This window comes from Nyctibius grandis, chromosome 6 (genome assembly GCF_013368605.1).
Source record: "Nyctibius grandis isolate bNycGra1 chromosome 6, bNycGra1.pri, whole genome shotgun sequence".
Lineage (NCBI taxonomy): Eukaryota > Metazoa > Chordata > Aves > Nyctibiiformes > Nyctibiidae > Nyctibius > Nyctibius grandis.
This window is the reverse complement of record NC_090663.1, coordinates 33,675,490-33,683,021: the sequence shown is the minus strand read 5'-3', so window position 1 is coordinate 33,683,021 and position 7,532 is coordinate 33,675,490.

Below are 7,532 nucleotides of genomic sequence, written 5' to 3'. Positions count from 1 at the left end.
TTCTATTAACATAATTATTCTGGAAAATAAGTTAAGCTACATGGTAATCCTTTTCATATGTTATTTTCCATTGTCTCATATATCCTTTGTATGACTGTGATATATTTTTTGATGTTTGGAACCTTTTTTTTTGTGCAGAGTTCATATATTTTTTTCTCTATTATTTAATGCATATCAGCTTATCCTTTGGATTTATTTATCCTGAACACAGTTTTGTCACTACACGTAACATGTAGGTTAAGCTCCTTCAAAGCTCTGAATATGTATTTAACTGTAAGTATGTGAGTCATTCCAGTAAACTTAATGGAACTTCCAAAGCTTGAAGTTAGGAGCATGATAAAATATTTTGCTGGATCAGTCTTCATAAATCAAGCAAAGTAAGGCAATACCCTGCAGGTCTAAAAATTACTGTAAAATAATGAAGGTGAAAGACTCTTCCTGAATATTCCACAGTGCTTCACTTTTGCTTAGTTTAATTGAGTAAAGCCACTCTTGAGAATATACATTAATGAATATTTCCCTTTTCAGATCTGTGTGTGACTTCTATGCACCACTGTCTGCATCATGCCCATTTTTACTTTTGATTTTAATTATATCAGCATCTATTATGTTGAAAGTGTTTTGTGCAAGTCCTGAAGAGCCCTGCTGACTTTATACGAACATCCTCTATTGTGTCTTTGTGGGTAAGTGCCATCAATCAGCAAAGTGAATCGGTGGCATTTGGCTATGTTTCACATACACAGCTCTACAAATTAACTATATTTGAAGCCTTGATACATGGATAAAACTTTTACCCTGCATGTAAGGGGCAAAAGCAGCTTCATTGCAGAGTAGACCTGGCACAGTGCAGTCTGATCATCCTGATGGTCTTGTGCTAAAATTATCTTCCCAGGTACATTGGATGGTGTCAATTCACATCATCAGGCAACGAGCACCCCTTAGCTCCACATACCAGCCTGAAGAAAATCAATTTGAATTCTCAAAAGATGAAGGTAGTGCAGATGGCCACTGTGTATTGTCAGCTGTTCCACAACACTGGAATCTTGGAGAGGGATTTAAGAAACTAACAAGAAATCGGTTTGTAAATTTTAACAAGCTACTGAGCTACATGACTGCCCTATTTATTATCATGGGACACAGAAGGGTTCAGACAAATGGAGAATGGAGTTTTCTTCACACCTGCAATAATCAGTAATCACAGTATGGTGGAAGGGAGAAGAGAAAGTAAATAACAGGTTTTACAGTCTTGCCCCCATGAAAATGTCAGCTCTGTAATATAAGATTTTTCATGGGAAAATCTGGCTATCAACTGTATAAGAATTGACTACTCTGTCAGCTGTACTCTGGGGAGAATAATTTTCTGAAAAAATTTTTAGTTGTGTGTTTTTCAGTCATGGTGATTACTCTGCTCATGCCTTCTCTTTTTCTACCCGTTAGACTTATAACTCCTTAAGACTCATTCTGTAAGAGTCTGTAGTAACTAGTAATTTTGTGAAAGTTCTCCAGGTTAATGGACTTACCTTCTCAAGTTTAATAACGCACAGAAGCAATGTTTCATTTTATATACCAAGTTCTTGTCATAATTCCAAATCAAATTATCCTAATCACCCTCTGAATAAAACACCTTAGATATCACTCTGCATAGTTTTCTGTTAGCATTCCCATTGGATTTCTGTGGACTCTGGAGAAAACACCCAATCAATGCACTTAGGTCAGCCAATGTCCACGTCTAGATCAGACCAATCTCTGGCAGTGGCAGCAGGGGATGGTATTTAGGGACAGCATGGGAGTTTGGCTGATTTATACAGCCCCTTCCCCACAGACTCCCCTAGTATCCCAGTTTTATTCCCTACCTTGTACTTTTGGTATTGGTTTACGGATCTGTTTCCATAAGTTTCTGTAATCCTTTTTCAAAGCTGCTGACACAGCTGCTTTGTTGCGGCAGCAAGTTCCAAATGTCCATCACCTGCTGCTCAAATAAGAACTTTCTTTCATCCGTTTTAAACTGATCTTCACATAATTTCACTGACTGCCCCTAGTTATGATATTGTGGGATTTAGAACAGAACAGAATAAAATATTTCAGTTGGAAGGGACCTACAATGATCATCTAGTTCAACTCTCTGACCACTCAGGGCAGATCAAAAGTTAAAGCATGTTATTAAGGGCATTGTCCAAATTCATAAACACTGACAGGCTTGGGACATCGACAACTTCTCTAGGAAGCCTGTACCAGTGTTTGACCACCCTCTTGGTAAAGAAATGCTTCCTAATGTCAAGTCTGAAACTCCCCTGATGCAGCTATTTGATGAATAATAGCTCTGCAACCACCTTATCCACACCATAAATGTTAAACATATCACCTTCATCCTTTTCCAAAGGGTCTTCAAACTGAAGAGTCCCATTTTTCTCTTCAGTTTCTTCTTATAATGCTGCAGAGCTCTCAGGTAAATCCCTTCCAGTCCTGGTCACTTACTAACACCTAATTTATCTGGGCTAGTACTTCTTCTACGTGTGTTCTCCAGTGATGTAGCCCCTCTGACCCATCTGCTACAGAGAATGCATTGAGTGTGGGAATCTCCCTGGTACCATCAACAGTAAAGAGCCTACTTTCCCCATCCTCTGTGTTAGGCTTGTAGTCCTGGCACAGAAGCACTTGTAAATTTTGCCCTTGCTCCACTGTTTGACATTGCACATGCCAGTCAGTCAGCCTGGCTAGCAGTCTGGTTTGTCTACTCTATTTATTGTGACTGTGATGTTTATTCCCTCCTGGCCCTTCAGAGACACATTGAACATTAACCACATCTTCTCAGGGGTCACATCAGTCTGAACCAGGTGCTCTTATGTGCCTGTTGGTTTTTACCCAGCTCCTAGCACAAATACTTCTCTACAACCTTTTTAATTTTCAGTGCCAACAGACTAGCTCCATTTCGATTAAAGTGCAGTCCTTAATAGGACCACTGAGTGTTTTTTAAATCTCTTACTCTCAAAGTGTTGCTGCAAAGGGTACACGTGTTCCTCTGGCATTGTTAATCTCTCCTGACAAGGGCCATGCACACTCTAAGGTCCCAGAGGTTCTACAGATGCATGTAACCAGCCTTCACAAAGCACAGGAATCAAGTTTTGCTAGAAAGCAAGAAAAATACGATCTTAGACCATTGTTTGGACCTTTTGCTCTCCTTTTCCAAAACTGTATTAAAAACACACTACTGAAGCAGCATTTTTAGTTTTGCTTGACCATTTTATAGTTCAGCAAAATCTGGTTTTAAGTAACTTCTGGTCATAGTTCCTCCTTTCCTAGTAATTTTTTTTATAATTTTAGTTTGTTTATCCTCATATTCTTAAAATGTTTATTGCAATAAAAATTACAACCATAAAATGTGTCACGTATTCATCTTGCCCAACCAATCCTATAAAGGTCAAAAAGGTGCTTAAAGGGTTATATAAGACTCCAAGAGGTCCTGTTGGGTGCTTATCTAGTAATCAGTGTTTGGAGTTGTTGCAGCTAGTGGTTCCTTCTAGGCCTCTGCCTTACTGACTAGATTTGGCTCTAGTTTCTCATGCAGTCCCAAGTCTTAACTCTTGTGCTGGCTTTTACTGTGTAACTGCTGAAGTTGCCTTCTGAGGCAGTTGTCATGCTCTGCCTCAAAGGCATGCTTCTTGCTATCAGTGTTACGCATGGAGCAGCGTGGTAAGCACTATTGGAGTGAAGGGAATTAGCTACCAGCCAGTGTCTAGTGGCTGGTGCCTTCTCAGGGTGAGAGCTCTCCAGAGAGCTGAACAAAACTTGTGTGCAGCAGTCTAAAATGTTAGAGTCTAGAGTCTGAGGAAAAACTTCTGCCCATTTTCCATCAAAATAATGTTTTGGGTTTTTTTTTAAGTTGGATTTCTGCTGCAAGTCTAATCATAATAAATCATTGCAATAAATCCTTTAGTGTTTTCTGCATGGAAAAACCTAAGCCATTTTCAAATGTTTTCTTTTCCATTATTGGGGAGTATCATAAGTACTTTGCCCTCTCTTAGCATTTTACCAAGGTTCTAGTCTTATGAACAAATATGTAAGCCTTTAACTGCTGGTAGGCAACAATCGTCAGTAAGTTTTATAAGACTACTCACAGGTTTAACAGCCATGTGACCAGTATAAACATCAGTAAATCAGTTTGTACTGCCTACACTGTGAGCTTTACCTTAATTCAGAGAACAAAAATAGCATGCGGTGGTTAAGACCAGCTTTCTTTTTAATGCCTTAGATCTAGTCTTAAGAGCTATTCTGAATTATCTTTTAAAAAACTCAAGAAAATTAGATCAAACTAAAAAAATCTTCAGAACCTTGAAGCATCACAAACTTTAAAGGGAAGAACATTGTTTTTTTAGTAGTGTCAACCTGATGCCTCCCATTGTGCTTTAAAAATAGAAAACCAAGGGACAGTAAATTTTCAATTAGTAAATTAACAGCTCGTACAGTTATTAGATTAAGGCATTACATGTTTATAGTACCTTGGGAGACATGTTTTTAGTATCCTATGTGACTAGATTTTATGCAAAATCTCTTTCTCTCTCACGCTTGGCAAGAATAATTATCAGAAAGAGGTGGGGGAAAAACTAGTCAGAAACTTTTGTCATGATTTTTAAGAGTCATGTGTCGTTTAAGTGTATGTGCTTCTTCCACGTCTGTGCTATCATTTTATATGAGAATCATTGGCATTGTTTGTTTTCAGTCAATGATGAACAAACTTCAGGAGTTTAAGAATGAGAGTATGATATGATAGACCACTGGCATTCCGATATGCTTTCATAATTTATCCTGACTTGTTTGGACATATTATTTTTCTAGATTGAGGAAGACTTTATTAGAAAAGACTTTTTTAATAACTTGGTTTTTTTGGTGTTTTTAAAGGACACCTGCAGTAGTCCATTTTTCTTATATGTATAAAATAATTTGATAAACATCTGGATTATTTCACTACAAGAAAATTTTGTTGCTCAGAGAAAATCAGGAGGGTGATAATCCAGTCAAAATTATCACCAGATATAGTGATATGAAACAAACCCCAGAGCTACTCAAATAAAGCAAAATCCAATAATAAGCTCACTGCATGCATAAATAGTTGTGCCAAAGGCAAAGATTTGTGCTCAATTTCGTCATAACCTTATATGCAGGGGTTTTTCTCTGATTCTCCTGTTCACATAGTTGATATTTCTCCTCCACAAAATGTATGTGCCCTTGTCAGGGCCCGAGTTAGATTCTGGGCTCTGAGAAGGTTCTTTGCGATCCCAGAGAGTGACATTAAGACACAAATGAGGTCAGATGCCGCCACTCAGACTGCTTTATTGAATGAGAGGGCAAAGAGAAAACAAAGCGATAGGAAAGGTAGGAAGTGAGAGGAGAAAACTAAGCAGGAGAGCGGAGAGAGCAGCAGGGTTAGTCACCACCATGGACCCAGTGGTGTTCCGTCGGTCCTCTGTTGATTCTTGGCAGTCGGGGGCGGGCACACAGACGAAGAAGAAGCAGAAGTAGGCCCCTCGGCAGGGAGCAGCAGCCACCGAGCAGGGGGGGGCAGCGGCAGCAGCAGCGAGCACGGGGAGGAAGCAGGCAGGAAGAAAGGACCCTGCGGCTGGTCCATGGGGTCCTTTTTTCGGAGAGTGGGCAGGCGTGTGCACATGCTTCATCCAATGGGCAGGTGTCTCCATGCTGCCTCGTCCAACGGGTGCATGCCTCCGTACTGGTCTCCTCCAATGGATGTGTGCCCACGGGTCTCGGAAACAGAGCTTGTCGCTGGCAGAATGAACATGTGCGCTATTCCCGAAATAACAAAACGCACCTGCTGTCTGCCTCAAAAGGGTAACAATTTCACTTGACAGGTACAGGTAGTCATGTACACGACTGCAAAATTGAGACATTCATCTGCCATTTTGTGGTCCCCCACAGCCCTTATTGGCAATATTACTGATTCCTACTTCAGTAACTGAATATAAAAATTTACACTGTAGCACATAGTACATTACATGTAAATACATTTGGTACTTGGCATTTACGAATTTAGTAAGAGGCTTATAATTTGATTTAGCCTGAAAGTTTGTGAACTATTTAAAGAGCTTCTCCTAAAATTAAGTTCAGAAATACACGTGGTATTGCTGTTATGGTCACCATTATTTATGAAATCTCATGTCTTTAGATATCTTAAATTGTATTTTCAATAATTATGATGGGTAGATATCAAAAATATAGGGATTACAGTTTAACAGGTGTCAGCTAATACCATGCTTGAGTGCTGCAAATAGCCCAAGGAGTATATTCATGTCTAATTGTCTACACTCCAGAGGACAACAGCTGCCACTTGTAGCAGATGCATCATCTGATTGACGATATTCTCCAATGCGTCGACCATCTTTTCTGGTGCAGCTGATTATATATGATTGTATTTGGCATAGCTGCATACCCTTAATAGACGCTTTTATCATTGTTTGCTGAACATTGGAATACTTTAGTCAGCTGTTTATTATGCCAGCTATAATGGACTAGCAGCCAAAAATTTTCATTAAGATGGCTGTTTACTGGACTATGTAAAATGAAACATTGACCTTAATGAACTAGTGTCCACATGTCAAAAATACACTACAGTGGGTGGAAACAGCAGCCTTGGCAGGAAGTCTTGACACAGAGAATGGAGTGTCTTCTAAACTTTATGGGTAACTCCACTAGTATTGGGCTGGCATGTAAGTAGGTGATCATTCTAGGAAACTACGCTGCTGCTACCTGGCGGGTTTGTATATAAAGGTGTCGTTCCTACAAAGTTCACACAAAGTTCTTTGCAGCATGACCATGTTTGACAGGTTCTGTCCTGGTTTCACTGGGATTTTGTTTCAGTTTGTGGCCAGCCATGGTGATCAAGGCCATTAGCAGTTAAATCCAGGGCAGCTGACCCAGGCTGGCCCACAGGTGTATTCTATATCATTAACATCAAGTTCACTACAAAAGGGAGGGCTTGCTGGGAATGGGAGGTGGTTCTTTTATGCTCTTATCTCCTCCCTGCTCTTCTTTCTCTTCCTCATTTCAAACAATTGTGATTCCTGGAGCAACTTGCTGGTGCTCTGTAGATAAGTATAATTTTGTCTCTTTTGTGTTGTCATTTATATTGGTTTCTTTATTTTATTAAATCTGTTTAACTTCAAACCCACAAGTCTCCCTGCTTTTGCCAATTCCCTTCCTTGGTTGTGGACGGGACATTGGGTGACAGAAAAACTGTTTATTGTTTAGCCCTGGGTGCAGGCTAAATGAAGACAGGTGCTCATTTCCCAGGTCTTTTGTATGGCAATATTCAGAGAGAGGGAGGGAAGGAAGGAGAAGAAAAGAAAATAAAAAAAGTAAAAAAACTATATTTTTAGTATCAAGTCTAACTTTGTTATTACTTTAAAAGTGTATCTTGTGCCCAAGGAAACAAAGACTCTAAGAAGGTACACAAAGCATTGATTGATTTAATTAATAAAGAGCAATAGAATTCAAAGTTTTCCAGAGGATGAGTGTGAATGAGA